Here is a 17,591-nt window from a genome sequence, read left to right as displayed (position 1 = left end):
ATAGTTGTCTCATACAATATTTTGTCCTTTTGTGATTGACTTATTTCACTCAGTATAATGCCCTCCAGGTTCATCCATGGTGTGAGATGTTTCTCGGATTCATCATTGTTCTTTATTGTTGCGTAGTTTTCCATTGTGTGTATGTACCATAATTTGTTTATCCATTCGTCTGTTGATGGGCACTTAGGTCCAGCCTATATTCTAAAAGTCATGAAGTCTCTGGGTGTCTACTGCGACCTCGATTCCTGGGCTTGCTCATAACGATGCATGATCTTTCGGGACTCCCATGCGGGATGCCTGTGATTCCAGGACCATAGTCCCAAACATTTTCAGCTTCACTGCTGAGCTAACAGTCTTCCTGCTAACAAAGTTGCTAAAGTCCCTCCATTCACCACCATCCTAAGGTGTTTAAAAATACCCTACTTCGTTGCATTTTTTCTTTGGCGCTTTCTGCCAAAGTACCAGCATGTAGGGTCTTCGTGAAGTCCTGGAGCAGATTCTCAACTTTCAACTTTAAAGCTCTGCTCCCCCGACAGGTAAGAGAGCAACACAATGGGGTTTCCATAGCAGGCGGTGCTGGATGCTCTGGTTTTCAGTGCCAGGGGGAGAGGTCACCATTTTCTCTTTGGTGGCTGTTTTAGATTTGTCACAGGATCTAAAATAAGAATCTAGCATGTACCAGTGAGAGTGACAGCAGAGAGGAGGTGAGAGAGGTGAGGGACAGAGTCGCCAGCTGCACAGGGAGATGCAAGGGGCGGGGAGCAGTGGTTGAACCTGTCTGGCCTCTTGGCTGGGCTGCTGGTTGCAAGAGAAACCTTCACTCCCATGCCCCCACTGCAGCCGGCCCCAGAGGGAGATCCTGCCTGAAGCAGCTCCTTCCAAGCCAGGGGGTCTCCAGATGAGGCCTCACCTCCTTCTCTGGGCTTGGAGAGGAAGGAGCTCACCCAATGCCAGGGCCAGGTCTTTGACCTCAAAACTATGGTCAGGTCATTGTAGCAGCCACAGCCCAGCTCCGAGAAATACCTTTGGGAAGAACTGACCAGCCGCCACCCCCAGAACCTAACCTGCTGTTCTTGACCCCCACTCACCTGTGATCTCCTGCTTTGTCCTGGGCTTCAGCATCTTGTCAGGTTGGATGCATTGTTGAATGTCCCACCTCAGAGCCTTTGTGACAGCTGTTCCCTCTGCTTGGAATGCCTTCCTTCTAGTTCTGCCCAGGCTGGCTCTTTTTCAGCAAGCAGGTCTCAGCCGGCCCCTTGGCCCATCTGTAGAACACACCTGCTCTCCACCGCCTCCACCACAGCATCCTCTTTCAGCTTCTTCACTGCACTTATCTGCAGTCCCTGTCTACTTGCCTTTTACATGTTTATTGTCTTTCCCCACGACTGTGGGCAGACGCTTGTCATCCCTGCACCCCCAGCTCTGAGCCCACCGCCACCAGGATGCGCCCAACGCACAGCTATCAAGGAAGGCAGCCTCTGCAAATGCAGCGCAGAGTCTTCTCCGAAGCCTGCGGCTCCCAGGGACGGGGAGCTCAGCACTTTGCACGCAGGTCTTTCCCCGCTCTCGTGGGTAGTGGGTCACCCGGGGCCCCAGAGCAGCAGCGGTGAGGACCCTTCTCACCAAAGCTGCGTCCATTCAAAGGAAATATCCTCATGGGCAGGGGGCTGTGGGGTCTGCTCCCCGAGGAGGTCAGATCCTGGGCTTTCTAATGCCTCTGCTTTCTTCTCCTAGTCGTTTAGCAAAGGTCTTTATAGGGTCTGTATGGCACCACGATACCTTTCCTCCCCACTCCTTATGAGGCGCCAAACACGGTGGGCAGTCTGGGCTGGAGCCTGTCCGGCAGGCCTGGGAGAGGGCTCCAGTGCAACCTGCAGCCCTGGCTACATTCCCAGCTCGCCCAGAGCTGCCACGACACTGCTTTCTAGTTCTCTTCATAACGCACCAGTCTGTTCTGTAAATATTGTCGAGCTGGCAAGGCCATCAATTCATGTCATTCATAAAGACTGCTCAGTGTTCTAGCAAAGCATGGAACAGAGAGCAGGAGGGAGTTACCGTTGCTTGCATTCTGGCCATCCCAGAGATGCTTCCTTCCTGGCAATACAAAGAAGGGAGGGGAGGCAATTACTACTGTCTGAAAACACAGAGAGAACCTGGCTGCCAGGGTCCTCAGAAGGGAGCTGTTTCTCATCATTGCTGCACAGGGAGCTTGCCTGGGCAAGAATGGGCAACCTGCTTTCGCCCATCCCATTCAGAAGGGGACTGGACATGGGAGGTGTGAAGGTCACCTCCCCCGCAATCAGAGCCTGGATTAGGGAGGGCGGCCTTGCTGACCCAGTGGAAGCTTCTGAGTCACCGCGATTCGCCTTCTCTTTCACTCCCCATGCCACCCTGTGTCTGTCCCTGGCCTTGCTCTCTGAAGCTGTCCACCTCTCCATCTCCACAGCCCTCACCTTCCATCAGAGTCTCCACCACTTTCTACAAGACCACTGCACCTGTCCTCCGAACAACCCCACCGCCTGCACGTCTGCTGCCCCCACAACCCCTGCCCACCCGGTGGCTGGGAAACCTTTGTATGAACTGCATTAGACCCTGTCTTTCTGCTACACACACTCGGCCTGCCATGGAAGTTCCTTCTGTGCTGGTAGGCTTCTTCTGCCCTCTTTCTTCTGTCTGTTAGGCTCTGCCTCTAGGCTTCTGTGCCCTGACCCTGCTGACTGCACTTCTGCCTTCGGGCCTTCCCACTTGCTGGGCCTCTACCTGGACAGCACTGACTCAGACCCTCTGTGGATGACTTGCTTCCATCTTTCTGCAAAGCTTGGATGTCTCCTCTTCAGGAATTCTCCCTGATCATCCAGCCATTTTAGCCCTCCATTGCCTTATCCCATCTCAAAAGATCTGGCTCGTTGTTGATTACTGGCTTCATGGTGCTTGGTGTCTGAATCCTGTATCCTGTGACATGAAGCACAAATCACGTGACCTCAAAGTGATGCTGGGGAACCACACACAGCCTTGAGGCTCAGAGAGGCCATAGTCTGGCCAGGTACACACAGTGACATGAGTTGGAGGCAGCTCTGGATTCCTTACCTGCTGGCTGTTCTGTTGACATCATCTGCCCCCACCCCACCATGTCTGAAACCCCCAGATGTGAGCACAGATCTGGCTCTGAGCACAGTGATTGGTGTGTTTGCACACTAAACAGGAGGCCCTGGTTCCTCGGAGCTTATTCAGGGGGATGTCTTAGCTATCTAGTGCTGCTGTAATAGAAATACCACAGTGGATGGCTTTAACAAACAGAAATTTATTCTCTTACACTCTAGGAGGCTAGAAGTCTGAATTCAGGGTGCTAGCTCCAGGAGAAGTCTTTCTGTCTCTGTCAGCTCTGGAGGAAGGTCCTTACCATCAATCTTCCCCTGGTCTAGGAGCTTCTCAGCACAGGAACCCCAGGTCCAAAGGACATGCTCCTATCCTGGATGTTCTTGCTTGGTGGTAATGAGTTTCCCCCTACTCTCTGCTCACTTCTGTCTTTTATACCTCAAAAGAGATTGACTCAAGATACAACCTAATCCTGTAGATTGTGTCCCACCTTATTAACATAACTGCCTCTAATGCTGCCTCATTAACATCTTAGAAGTTAGGAGTTACAACACATAGAAAATTCACAAAATGGTGGACAATCACACAATACTGGGAAACATGGCCTAGGCCAATTGACTTGCGTCTGGGGAACACAATTCAATCCGTAACAGGGGCTGTGACTTCTGGGAGGAGGAGGAGTCCTGGCTGGAGGAGGAGGTAGTGCCGACAGGGCAGGCGGCACCCAGAGTCTGCTGTTGCAGGAGCTTGCAGAGGACAGCCAGGATGAGTGATGAACCCTCTGCCAGAGGTTGCTTCAAGGGATGCTGAGAGCTCCCTGCCTGGAAGGGCACAGCTGGTTGGAAGTCTATCAGCTACCCTGTGCTGAGGAACAGGAATGGACTTGGACACCATGGAAGTGGAGTGTTGGACTTCTGGGTGTTTCTTTTGGAAGATTCTGGGTCATTTCTGAGGATGGAGATGGAGCTCTGGGCACATCGCAAGAAGACTCTCAAACGCTTGTTGTGTGATTATTCAACACTTTCTTTGAGCGTCGACTGTGGGTCCTGTATTGGACTTGACCCATCAGGGGCTCAATGAGGAGACACAGAGGGCCCTGCCTCAGAGAGTACACAATGCGGGGGGGGGGGGGAGCATGTTAAGACAGACCTGTCCCCCACTGATGGTGACAATCCACCCTGAAGTATAGTTGCCCTGGGATGGGACCTTCCAAGAATTTGGAGATGACCAGGTTAAAAAAAAAAAAAAAAGGCCAGGTTAGCTCCCAATAAATGGGGGCAGCAGGCCCTAGTTCCTTCTCACTTCCTTTGTTGTTGTTTTTAGCTACTACTGAGTCAGTCCCTGACTTATGGAGAACCATGCACAAAGGAATGAAGCATTACCTGGTCCTGCACCATCCCCATGATCACTTGCAGATTGGACCTTCGTGATCCATAGGGTTTTCATTGACCAATTTTTGGAAGTGGATCACCAAGCATTTCTTCCTAGGCCATCTTAGTCTGGGAGCTCTGGTGAAATCTTATCAGCATCATATCAACCTTGTTAGGCTCCCAGAAAGTCCAAAGCACAGCAAGGAAGCAGAACACCCAGATGAGGCAAAAGTGGGAGAGAAAATACAGGACTGTTCAAAAGTGGGAACAGCCCCACCCCAGCATATCTCTCAGGCTTCAGGGAGAAGAAAGCCCCTTTTGGGAGATGGAGCCCATGGCAGAGAAGGCCCTGTTCCCAGCAGAATCATCTTTCTTTACACGCAGGCACACAGCCCACACGAGGCTCTGACAGCTCCCTCTCCTCAGGGCTCTGGCCCCTTCCAGCACCACTCCAGGATGCAGTGGGGGACGTTCCCACCAGAATCATCATGTTGGCTAAAGTGAGCTGGTGAGTGAGGGCTACCGTATGCTACTACTCCACTTGATCGCTATAGAGACAAATCATCCATCCTGGGCTTGCCTTACTGATTTTTCAATAAAAGTGATGGTCAGCTCAGCATGTGAAAAACCAAAACCAAACCAGTGACCACAGACATTATTATCATCAACAGCTTCATCAGTTCTAACTCAAGAAGACCCCATGTGTGTCAGAGTAGAACTGGGATCCATAGGGTTTTCAATGCCTGATTTTTTCATAGTAGATCCCTAGGCTTTTCTACCAATGCAACTCTGGGTGTACTTGAGCCTCCAGCCTTTTGGCTAGAAGCTGAGTGCTTAACCATTTGCACCACCTGGGGACTCTGGTCAGCACTTACTAAGCACTTGCTATGGTGTTGCACGCTTGACCTCATTGAATACTCATGACAATCCTAGAAGAGGAGAGCTATTCCCAATTTATGGACATGAAAGAGAATGCTGAGACTGAGGCTTCTCCTGACTCATGCAGCCACAGGTGCTGGCAAATCCAAGATCAACAGATAAGACAGGAGATCAGGTGAACAGGAGCCAGCCGCAGGATCCAGGGCAAGCAAAAGCCAGAGAGCTTTGCCAGAAAATCCATCTATACTGGATGCAGGCCACACCCCAAAGGAAATTCCCCTTCAAGTTATTGCTACTTACAACATATCTCATCATGGAGGTGACCACATTATATCAGATCTCATTATAGAGGTGAATACATCATTATACAACTGCCAAACTATCACCGTAACTGCCAAACCACTGAGGATCATGTCCCCGCCCAGCTGACACACAACTTTAACCATCACAGCCCACCCCTTGTCAACTTAGCACCTGTATACATCTTAAACCATACATAATCTCTGAATGAAGACAACTATAAAGTCATACTTGTGCCTAACATGATACAACTAACATGTGTACAATAGAAAATGCACTAGCCCTGTTTACATCTTATATTTTATAAGTGAAGAAAACAAAAATATTTGATACACACCTACAAGGAAGAAAGACTCATAACAATTAAAGTTCTCATTTCTGCAAGTTAGTCACATGGTCAAAACTGGCATTTAGAACTACCTTCTTCCACCACCCATTCCACCACCCATTCTGTATTTCCTTTGCCCTCAGCAAGTACCTCATGATCTCATAGTCTGAAAGGAGCTGGGTCCAGGTGTGAGCCCAGGCAGTCCGGGTGTGAGATCTGGGCATGGGGTGTGCATGGAGCAGCCTTCAGACAGACAGAGCTGGGCCTCATGGGTGACACCACAGGGAGGCTGGCAGCTCAGAGCCATTCATATTATCAACAGCTTCATCATTTAATTAGTTCTTGAAAAAAAAAATCCATTCTCTTAACTGACACACTCTCTAGCCATTTGAGGACTAGTAAAAAGCCCTTTCTTTAGAGACAGAGAAAAGCCAAATACCAGCTCAGCCTTATCCATGTTGTCATGCAATCTGGATTTAGGGGAATCTCAATTAAAAACTGCTCATCCACCAGCAGGAAAACACACACACACACCATTGTATTTCCTCTGATGTTTATCTATATCCCCTCTCTCCACTCCTGAGAGCTCCCCATCTTGTCGTAAAAATCTCAGCAATTAATGGCAAATCCATATTTAAAAAAAAAAAAAAAAGGATCCCATGTGTGTCAGAGTAGAACTGTTCTTTGTAAGGTTTTCAATGGCTGATTTTTCAGAAGTAGATCACCAGGCCTTTTTTTCAAGATGCCTCTGGGTAGGACTCCAACCTCCAAAGTTTCAGTTAGCTCACGAGTGTGTTAACTGTTTCCACCATGCAGGGACTCTGAATCCATATGCCTGAGGCCTGAACTGTGCTTTTTTGGCCAAGATTCTCTGGATTCCATCATTGAATGGCCTCTTTTTTATGCCCTGTAGGATGGGTACACATTTATTTTCCTACTGTCTTGTTTGCTGAAAGTGATCAGGACTTGAAGCACTTACTGAGGAAGATCAAAGACCATAGCCTTCAGTATGGATTACACCTCAACATTAAGAAAACAAAGATCCTTACAACTGGACCGATAAGCAACATTATGATAAGTGGTGAAAAGACTGAATTTGTGAAGGATTTCATTTTACTTGGTATCATGGATTGAATTGTGTCCCCCCAAAATATGTGTCAACTTGGTTAGGCCATGATTCCCAGTATTGTGTGGTTGTCCTCCATTTTGTGATTGTAATTTTATGTTAAAGAGGATTGGGGGGGATTGTAACACCCTTACCCAGGTCACATCCTTGCTCCAAAGTAAAGGGAGTTTTCCTGGGGTGTGGCCTGCACAACCTTTTATCTCTCAAGAGATAAAAAGGAAAGGGAAGTGAACAGAGGGAGGGAACCTCATACCACCAAGAAAGCAGTGCCAGAAGCAGAGCACGTCCTTTGGACCCCGGGTTCCTGCTCAGAGAAGCTCCTAGTCTGGGGGATGATTGATGAGAAGGCCGACAGAGAGAGAAAGCCTTCCCCTGTAGCTGACATCCTGAATTTTGACGTGTAGCCTACTAGGCTGTGAGGAAATAGACTTCTCTTTGTTACAGCCATCCACTTGTGGTATTTCTGTTATAACACCACTAGATGACTAAGACATTTGGATCCACAACTAATGCCCATGGAAGCAGCAGTCAAGAAACCAAACGACACATTGCTCGGGGTGAAATCTGTTGCAAAAGGTTTTCTGGAGTGTTAAAAAACAAAGATGTCACTTTAAGGACCAAGGTGCACCTGACCCAAGCCATGGTATTTTCAATCAACTTACATGCACGTGAAAGCTGGACAAAAAATAAGAAAGACCAAAGAATAATTGATACCTTTGAATTATGGTGTTGGCAAAGAATATTGAATATACCATGGACTGCCAGAAGAACAAATAAATCTGTCTTGGAAGAAGTATAGCCAGAATGCTCCTTAGGAGCAAGGGTAGTGAGACTTTGTCTCATATACTTGGACATGTTATCAGGAGGGATCAGTCCCTGGAGAAAGACATCATGCTTGGTGGGGTAGAGGTTCAGTGAAAAAAAAGAAGGCCCTCAATGAGATGAACTGACATGGTGGCAGCAACAATGAGCTCAAGTGTAGTAATGATGGTGAGGATGGCTCAGGACTGGGCAGTGTTTCATCGCTATGACTCCGAATTGACTCAATGGCTCCTAGCAACAACAACAGGAGTTAGGAGCCCTGGTGTTGCAACAGTTAAACATTCAGCTCCTAACTGAAAGGTTGGTGATTCGAACCCAGCCAACAGCTCTGTGGGAGAAAGATCTGGAGAAAGACCTGTGATCTGCTTCTGTAAAGATTACAGCCAAGAAACTTCTGTGGAGTGTTTTTTACTTCGTCACATGAAGTTGCTGTGAGTCAGAATTGACTGGACGGCACCCATCGACAACACCACAGGTGGTAAGGTTGGAACAACGAGCTCGTGACCTGTGTGTCTCTCCATATTATGCTATGCTGTGACTTTGCTTTTCCACCTTCCCCGCTTTGACGCCCAGCCCTGTCACATGTTTGCTGAAGCAATGAATGACTGAATGAACAAATGAATGACACTTCACTTTCTAGGATTTGGCCTTATTGGGGATTTAGCCATTTCTCTGTTAAGATTGATTCTGTTTTAAACAAAATTTAGCTAATTTAGTAAAAAAAAAAAAAAAACCAAAAAATCCATCTGATCACTTGTTTAAATTAGCTTGCTTTGAAGAACGGAATTGACGGCTGTAATAATGTGTGTAGACACAGCAGCATTAAAGAGTGATTCATTAATACACTCACAGACACAAAGGCGGAGACTCCCAGGCTCAAAAGGCTGGATGTGCCACCACCATTATCCCCTGAGGAATTCCCCTGTGGAATGCCAGGAGGGGGCTGACCTTATGCTGTGCCTCCTGAGGTAATGAGTCATGGCTTCCCACACCACAGAAGGGAAGCTGTGTCTTGGGCATTCAGCATGCTTCCCTCAAAAGCTTCTCCCTCCAGAGTGAAGATTTCTGGGAAACACAAATAGTGTCTCTACTGAAATAAAATATATGGACTGGGAGAGCTGGAAGGCTGGATTGTGGAACATCTAGATAGTTCAGCAGGGCCATGGGAAGAATGGTGCCTTGGGTGATTATTCACTTCTGTTTCCTCAACTGGAAAATGCGGACGATGAATGGCCATGAGGACTGGTGAGCCCTCCCAGGGTGCAGCTGAACAAGTGGTGAGAATTCCACTGTCAGCCAGCAGGACAATGTCTTGCCCTTACCTCCCCCACCAGGGGTCTTTAAAGCACATTTTCTCAAACCTGTTTGTACAGCTCACAAAGAGCTGGGGTTCACATTCAAGGCGAGAGCTGCTCCTTTCCTCACCCACGAGGGGTTGTGGCGATGCTGTAGATGCCGCTCTTGTCATTAGCAAGCAGGAGGGAGCAGGGAGGAGTGGATGGGAGTCCAGGCGGTGTCAAAGGGCATGAAAGTCAGTGTTTGGTGGCAGCTACAGCATTGGCGGTAGGAGCAGAAGAGGTCCTGAGAACCAGTCACAGCCCCAACTGGTTAGGTTAGTCCCAGCTGCCCTGAGAATGTCCTGCTGAGCACGGAGAGGTACCTGGAGATGGGACTGAACAAGATATGGAGATGGAGGTTTCCGGGCTGAAATAAACCTCTATCCTTCCTTAAGGATACAGCAGCAATAAACAGCAGTCAAGAAATCAAACAATGTATTGCATTGGGCAAATCTGCTGCAAAAGACCTCGTTAAAGTTTTTAAAAGCAAAGATGCCACTTTGATGACTAAGGTGCTCCTGACCAAGCCATGGTCTTTTAAATCACCTCATATGCAAGCGGAAGCTGGACAATGAGAAAGGAAGACAGAAGAAGAATTGAGGCATTACAAAGAATAGTGAATATACTCTGGACTGGCAGAATGAACAAATCTTAGAAGTCTTAGAAGATATATAGCCAGGATGCTTTTTAGACTTCGGCTCAATTACTTTGGACACATCATCAGGGAAGACTGCTAGAAAAGGACACCATGTTTGGTAAAGCAGAGGGCCGGAGAAAATGAGGGAAACCCTCAATCAGATGGACTGGCACAAACATACCAATGATCATGAAAATGGCACGGGATCAGGCAATGCTTTCTTCTTTAATGCTCAAGGCCGCCAGGAGTCAGAGCTGACTCAACAGCACTTAACAACAATCCTTCCTTATCGGTACCCAGGAAGCCACCCTTTTTTCTCTGCTTCTAGAACTAAAGCCACTTTCCAGAGAGATAAAGGAGTTAGGACACCCCCCAGGACACAGGACAGTAGACGTGACCAAGACTTTCCAGCTCTCAGAAGGCAGCTTCTCCGGCCAGGAGCTCTGACTTCTGCACAGCACCCCATATGTGCTGAAGCACTTTCACACACCCACATCTAGATGGGCCTCTCGGCGACTGATGGTGGCAGAAGCTATGTCATTCCTATTCTCCCAGCAGGGGCACTTGAGTCCCAGGGGATGAATTGCTACAGAAAGAAGGCTTTGGAATCACGTCCACTCATTTGGGATTCAAGTCCATGCCTTCCTGGCTGTGACTCTAGGGAGTTATTTAAGGCCTCCATCCTTCTGTGTTCTGATCTGTAAGGTAGGGGAAAGGAACAGGGTCATTGTGACAGTGACTACCAGGTGACAGTGACTATCACTGCATCTAGCACCAGGGAGGTATTGGAGAAATGTATCTTTTCCTTTCTTTTTATCCTTAAGTTAGAATAAAAACAACACACACAATGGGCTCGAGTCCTTGTTTTGCCATGAAGAAACAGGGGCAGATGATTTTATATCTTTGAGCCTCAATCTCATCTGAAAACTGGTGACGATGGCAGAAACTACAACAATAACAATGGTGGCAGTTTCATATTGAGTGTCTTCCAGGTACCCGTCATTGTGAGGTGGTTGACGTACATTATTATGTTGTGATAATTAAATGAAATACTGTGCAAGGAGGCACTTAGTACAGTGTCTGGCACACAGTAGACACTCCATAAATGTTAGCTAATGTGATTATTTATATATTCAGTGTGGATTGTATCTTTCGCTCTGGCCTTGCTCTCTATACCAGTCTCTGTTAGACATACAGAGTTCAATAAACGTCTACTTTTTCATGAATAATCTTATTTTTTGACTGTCTAGATGAGAACCCCTTGAGGGTAAGGGACTTCTGGAAGTGTACCTATTGGTTTTACTCCTAGGGTTTGCTCTGGATGAACGGCCAAGCATGCCCTCTGAAGTCCTTTGCTCTGCAAGTTTCTCCTGTTAAGTACACGTAACTCAACATCTTCTGGAGCCTGGCCACCCCAAAAGTGTTTTTGAAAACACGATGGAGAATGACATTGCTTGTCAGTGGCAAGAGCTGTCACTGACTGTGGCTTACTGATAGGTGGCTTATTCGGCTTGGTGCCAAGCAGTGAGAAGACACAACCTCTCCCCAGGTATCCTAAATACGGATGCTTGCACTGGCTGCCTCCCTACTTGCTCATAAAATGGAAGAATGCAGCCTGAGAGTCAAACTCTTGGTCACACAGATGGCTCTGGGATGCTGCATTTGGGAGGCTCTGGGACCACCCAGGAGCACAGACTGATGGGGTCCAGGGACAGTCACAGGCAAATAAAACAATCCTTACTTTGGTGGACTGTTGTATTAAAGTCACTGATTAGTATGGCTACTGAAATTAATATAAGACCACTGAAGTGAATGGTATGCAGATGTTACACCATTTGACCAGTCAGTTAAAAAGATGGTCAGAGAACTGTGTCTTAATAGAGAAGGCAGAAGGAGACCTGGTTGTGCAATGGTTAAGTGCTTGGCTGCTAACTGATAGGTCAGTTATTTGAACTCACCCAGAGGCTTCACGGAGAAAACACCTGGTGATCTGCTCCTGTAATGATTACAGCCTAGGAAACCCCATGGGGCGATTCTACTCTGTCATATTGAGTCAGTGTCAGTTAGAATTGGCTCGATGGTGTACAACAACAACAACAACAAGAGAGTGCATGGATTCAATAAAAACAGTAACAGTCAAAAGTAAATTAATAAACTTAAAAAATAGTAATGGCTAGTATTAGTGAAGAGTACTTGGGTAGTGCAATGGTTAATGCACCCAGCTGCTAACTGAAAGGTTGGAGGTTCAAGTCCACCCAGAGACATCTTGAAAGAAAGGCCTGATGATATAAATATACTTCCCCAAAATTAGGCACCAAAAACCCTGGGGAGCACAGTTCTACTCTGACACACACACGGTAACCATCAGTTGGAGTAGACTTGACGGCCATTGGTTTGGCTTAATATCAGTGAGCATTTACCATTCCTAGACACCTTACAGACATTATTTCAGTTAATGCTCACTGTAGTTCTATGAGTATTATTACCCCAATTTACAGATAAGGAAACAGAGCCTCAGAGAGGGGTGGTTGATATAAGGTGCAGCTAGTAGGTGATGTTTTTTTAGTAGGTGATGGAGCTGGGATCTGAACCCAGACAGTGTGATTCCAGAGTCCACCATGGGAAGGAAGCAAGCTTGCCAGTGCTCATGCCTAGTAGAAATTTGATAAGTGTTACTTATTTTAAAAAAATATTGTGGTAGATATGTATATAACAAATCATTTGCCTGTACAATACTCTTCACACGTACAAATCAGTAACATTAGCTATGGTTATCATGTCGTTCAGCCATTACCACTATCTGCTTCCGAATTCTCCCGCTGCCTTTAACAGAAGCTCACTGTCCCCTAAGCAGTAAGCCGCCCTTTCCCCTCCTTTGCACCCACCCCTGGTAACCACTGATGAACTTTGATCTCTTTATACTTGTCTACCCTAGAGATTTCATGTAAGTGGAATCATAACATGCTTGTCCGTTTGTGACTGACTAATTTCACTCCGCATGATGTTTTCGAATGAATGAAAGAGTGTCTGGAAGGGCAGGCATTTAGTCTATTTCACTCTGTGACCAGCACGTAGTAGGCTCTTGAAAATGTTTCTGTGTTCAGCCTAGCCCTCTCTACAAGCAGCCCAGAGCGGTTCCCTTGGCTTTCTGAGGGCCTTCTACTTCTCCAGCACAGCAGAGCCATGTCTGGGCTGGGCTAGAAGTCAGTTCTACTTCTGAGGCCACTCGGACTGTGTGACAGACAGACTCGATGCTGAGCGGGCCAAAGGGTACACAGTTGCAAAAGCCAGATGGTTGTTTCTGAATCCAATTCCCTCTTGCTGTCAACCTGTTCTGAAATACAATCCATCACTCACCGGGACAGATATCTTTGAACTTGGGAACTCGGCTCTTGAGAAGTGGAGGAGAGAAATTGAATAGCAACCATCCCTGCTCCCCAGAGAGGTCTGTTGTGGCCTGAGATGGTGACAGGTTGGAAAATGGCAACACAGCTCAAATTAGTGCTGAGCAGGCATGGGCTACTGGTGTCTTCAGGGCTGGCTGTGCCCCAATGCATGGCTGGGATGACCTGGGACACTGTCACCCATGTCTCCATCAGCATCCCCACCACTAACTCCATCTTTGGTTAGGAAATGAGAAGTCCCCAAGGACCTCCTGGACCAGGAAGCTGGATAAAGAGAGGTGAGGTGGGAAATAGGGTGGGGAGAGAAGAGAGAGAAAGTCCAACACACTGGCTAGAAAGACTACAGATGGACCTCTTTTTACGTTTTGGTTGTAAATATGTATTTGTATCAAAATTTAATGAAAATTGAAATCTATAGCACTATTTTTTCTTACTATTTTGAGTCATAACATGCTTGATTAGTTATAATTCTTCTTGTACTAAATAATAGAAATGCTCAAGCCAGCCCAAGCAAAAAAGAAAACAAAACAAAACAGAAGAGAAGATGGTTTCTAAAAAACGGTTAAAGAGGCCTCATGGAACTCTGGGACAAGACTGTGGTTGAGCCTAGGGAGACCCTGGAACAGGAAAACCCCGTGGACTAGGTCTGCTCTTGTCAACGTTTGCTTTACTCTCTTCTCCCTCTGGGCAACAGGCCTAGCTTTCTCAGTTCCCTCTTCATCCACTAGAGGGAGCTAGCTGGCTGCCCACATTAGCCATCTAAGGACCTGCAGAGAATCTGATTGGTCCAGGTTGGTTCAGGTGTCCACTGCTGCTCCAATCAGCTATGGTCAGGGGGGCAAGAGTGATGAGGTATAAAAGGGTTGCCTGGGCTCATCCCTGTGGATCTCTATGGCAGTTCCTGGAGTGTACTATGGCAACTCATTGGCTGGACAGATATACCCCAAAGAATTTGCGACAATATTTGCTCTGTGTAAAGGCTTATGAAAATATCAGGAAAAAAAAAAAAAAGGAATAAAATGAAGCAGTTTGTCTCCTTCACTGCCTATTGTATCATTTTAGAACATATTCAACCTTTTCTGTAATTTTTCCTCAGTGATTGGTGGTAAATCCTAAAGTCTGTCCCCTTAGTTTCACTACCTCGCAGCAACCTGTCAGTTATTTATTCAGACGGATTTTATTGAGCACGTAAGAGGTGCCATTTTGGGTGACAGTATAATGCAGTGAACAAAACAATCAAAGCTCCTGCTCTCAGACCCATTGCCATTGAGTCAGTTCAAACTCTTGGCAACTCCCAGAGCACATAAACTAAGGAGAGCGTTAATCAACAAGTGAGCAAGCAGCTGAGACTATTTCAAAACGCAATCAACACTGTGAAAAAAATGGGAGAGAGGTGAAGGGTGACCTCAGGTGGAGAGGTCTGGAGACGTCTTGTGCCGTGCCCTGAATGTCAGAAATTACCGAGCCCTGTGGAGCATCACAGACGGGGGACAGCATGAGGCCTGATCAGCTGGGCTGCTGGGGACGTCAAGGGAGCAAGGGCAGTGTGAGGGAAATACAATGAGCGAGGTCTAGAGTGCTATGAGACTAAGCTGGAAGGTGGAAAAGGAAAGGATTCATGCAGATTTTGAGCAGGGGAGTGATATGACCTGATCAACCTTTTCAAAAGTAAAGTTGACTGGGAAAGAGTTATTAAAAATATCGATGTTTGGGGCTCACTCAGGCACTAAACATTAATTCAAAATATCTGGGAGTAGGGCCTAAAACTTCGTACTTTAAATGTATTGATTATATACATATTTTTTACTTTTAAAGTCAACTTTATTGTACATTTTGACAAGTTTTAACAAATACATATCCCTTGTGACCACCCACCAGTAAGATATAGTATATTTTCATCACCCAAAAAGTTTCCTCATGTCTTTTTAAACTGGATTCCACCCTTCATTCCCGGCCTCAAACAGTTACTGATATGCTTTGTGTCACAATAGATTAGTTTTGCCTCTTACAGAGTTTCAGGAGAAGGACATCATGCTTGGTGAAGTGGAGGGTCAGGGAAAAAGAGGAAGAACCTCAACGAACTGGATTGACACAGTGGCTGCAACAATGGGCTCAAGCATAAAGTGATTATGAGGATGGCGCAGGACCAGGCAGTGTTTTGTTAAGTTGTACATAGAGTCACTACGAGTCGGAAGCAACTCGATGGCACCTAACAACAACAATGGAGTTGCAGGTAAATGGAATCAATTAGTTCAGACTCTTGTGTCTGGCTTTTTTACACAGCATAATGGTTTTCAGGTTCTTCCGTATTGCCCGTACCAGTAATTTTTTTTTTTTTTCATTTCTATGGATGAATATAGCATTCCATTGTATGGATATGCCACAGTTTTATTGTTTTTCTCCATTCACCTGTTGGTGGACGCTTACGTTGTTTCCAGTTTGGGGCTTTTATGAATAAAGTTGTTAAATTCATTTGCAAGAATTTGTGTGGACATATATGTTTTCATTTCTATTTGGTAAATACTCAAGAGTGGAGTTATTGGGTAAGTGTATATTCAACATTTTAAGAAACTGTCAAACTATTTTCCAAACTGATTGCACCATTTTACACTTTGTACGGCAGTGTATACGACTTCCAGCTGTTCCACATTCTCACCAACAGTGGTATTTTTAGTTTTAGCCAGAACTCCCTCACTCTTCCCATTGCTTGACCTACATACAGATTTTGGACTTGCCAGCTCACCTCCTCCCAAAAAAATCGTGTGCACCAATTCCTTAAAATCTGTCTCTCTCTCTCTCTCTATATCTTCTCACTGGTTCCGGGAAACCCTGACTAAGACAATTGGCACTATTTTTTCTTTAAATGCTTGACAGAATGAACAAGTAGAGCTACCTGAGCCTGGAGTTTTCTTTTTGGGAATGTTTTTAATTAGAATTTTATTTCTTTAAGAAAAGGACCATTCAGATTTTTATTTCTTTTGTGTCAGTTTTTGGTAATTGCCGTCTTTAAAGGAATTTGTCCATTTCATCTAAATTATATAATTTGTTGGCCTAACATTTATAATATTCTCTTTTTATTCTTTTAATATTTGCAGCATTTATAGTCTATAGATCTTTTCTGTCTTGCTGACAGTTTCATGTGCATTTGAAAAGAGTATGTTCTGCAGCTGTTGGATGTCATGTTTTATAAATATCAACAAGGTCAAGATGGTTATATTCTTACTGATTTAACATCAACTTATCAATTACTGAGAGGAGAGTGCTGAAATATCAAAAATATATGTAATTACAAAAATATTTTCCCTTTTGTCTCTGTCAGTCTTTGCTTTATGTATTTTGAAGCTCAGTTATCAGGTGAATACACATCTAGGATTGCTATGTTGTCTTGACTAATTGCTTTGTTTATCACTATGAAATGTTCCATTTTATCTCTAGTAACCAACAGTGTTTTCTGAAATCTTTCCTGGTAATTCTAATTAAAACAGAGTCTATGAGCATGAAACTCAAGCAGTGGTTTCTTTCTTTCTTTTTTTTAAAAGCTCCTTGGGCTATTTGAAACCCCGGTGGTGTAGCAGTTAAGTGCTTCAGCTGCTAACCAACAGATCGACAGTTCAAATCTACCAGGCACTCCTTGGAAACTCTATGGAGCAGTTCTACTCTGTCCTATAGGGTCACTTTGAGTAGAAATCGACTCGACGGCAATGGGCTTGGTTTATCTTTTTGGTTAGGTTATTTAATATGCATCCAGTTTTGAGAATCACTAATCAGGAAGATCTGTAAACAAACAAATCCTCTAGAGCAGAGGTCAGCACGCTAAGAGCCTGCAGGTCAAATCCAAATCGTGACCTGTTTTTGTACACCACTGAGCTAAGGAAGTTTTTACATTTTCAAAGAATGTTTAAAAAGGAAAAGAAGAAGAAATGCAAAGAGTCTGTATATGGCCCACAAAACCTAAAATATTTACCCTTTGGCTTTCTTACAGAAAAAAAATTGTTGCCCTGTGTTCTAAATTATGCTTTCTCAAACTTTATTATGCATCAGAATCACCTAAAAGGCTCATTAGAGCCCACGTTTCCTGGCCCACCCCCAGAATTTCTGCTTTGGACTGTCTGGGTGGGGCTGGATAATTTGTGTATTTAACACATTCTTAGGGCCCTGATGCTGCTGCTTCCTGGCCCACACGCTGAGAACCACTGGCCTAGAGCATTTCTTCTCTAGCTTCTGCATTGATAGGAATCACCCAGGGTTTCTGTTTCAAATGGATTCCTGCCCGACTCAGATGAGGGGATCCT

The sequence above is a fragment of the Elephas maximus genome, chromosome 21 (genome assembly GCF_024166365.1).
Source record: "Elephas maximus indicus isolate mEleMax1 chromosome 21, mEleMax1 primary haplotype, whole genome shotgun sequence".
NCBI classification, from domain to species: domain Eukaryota; kingdom Metazoa; phylum Chordata; class Mammalia; order Proboscidea; family Elephantidae; genus Elephas; species Elephas maximus.
Note: the sequence above shows the minus strand (reverse complement) of the source record.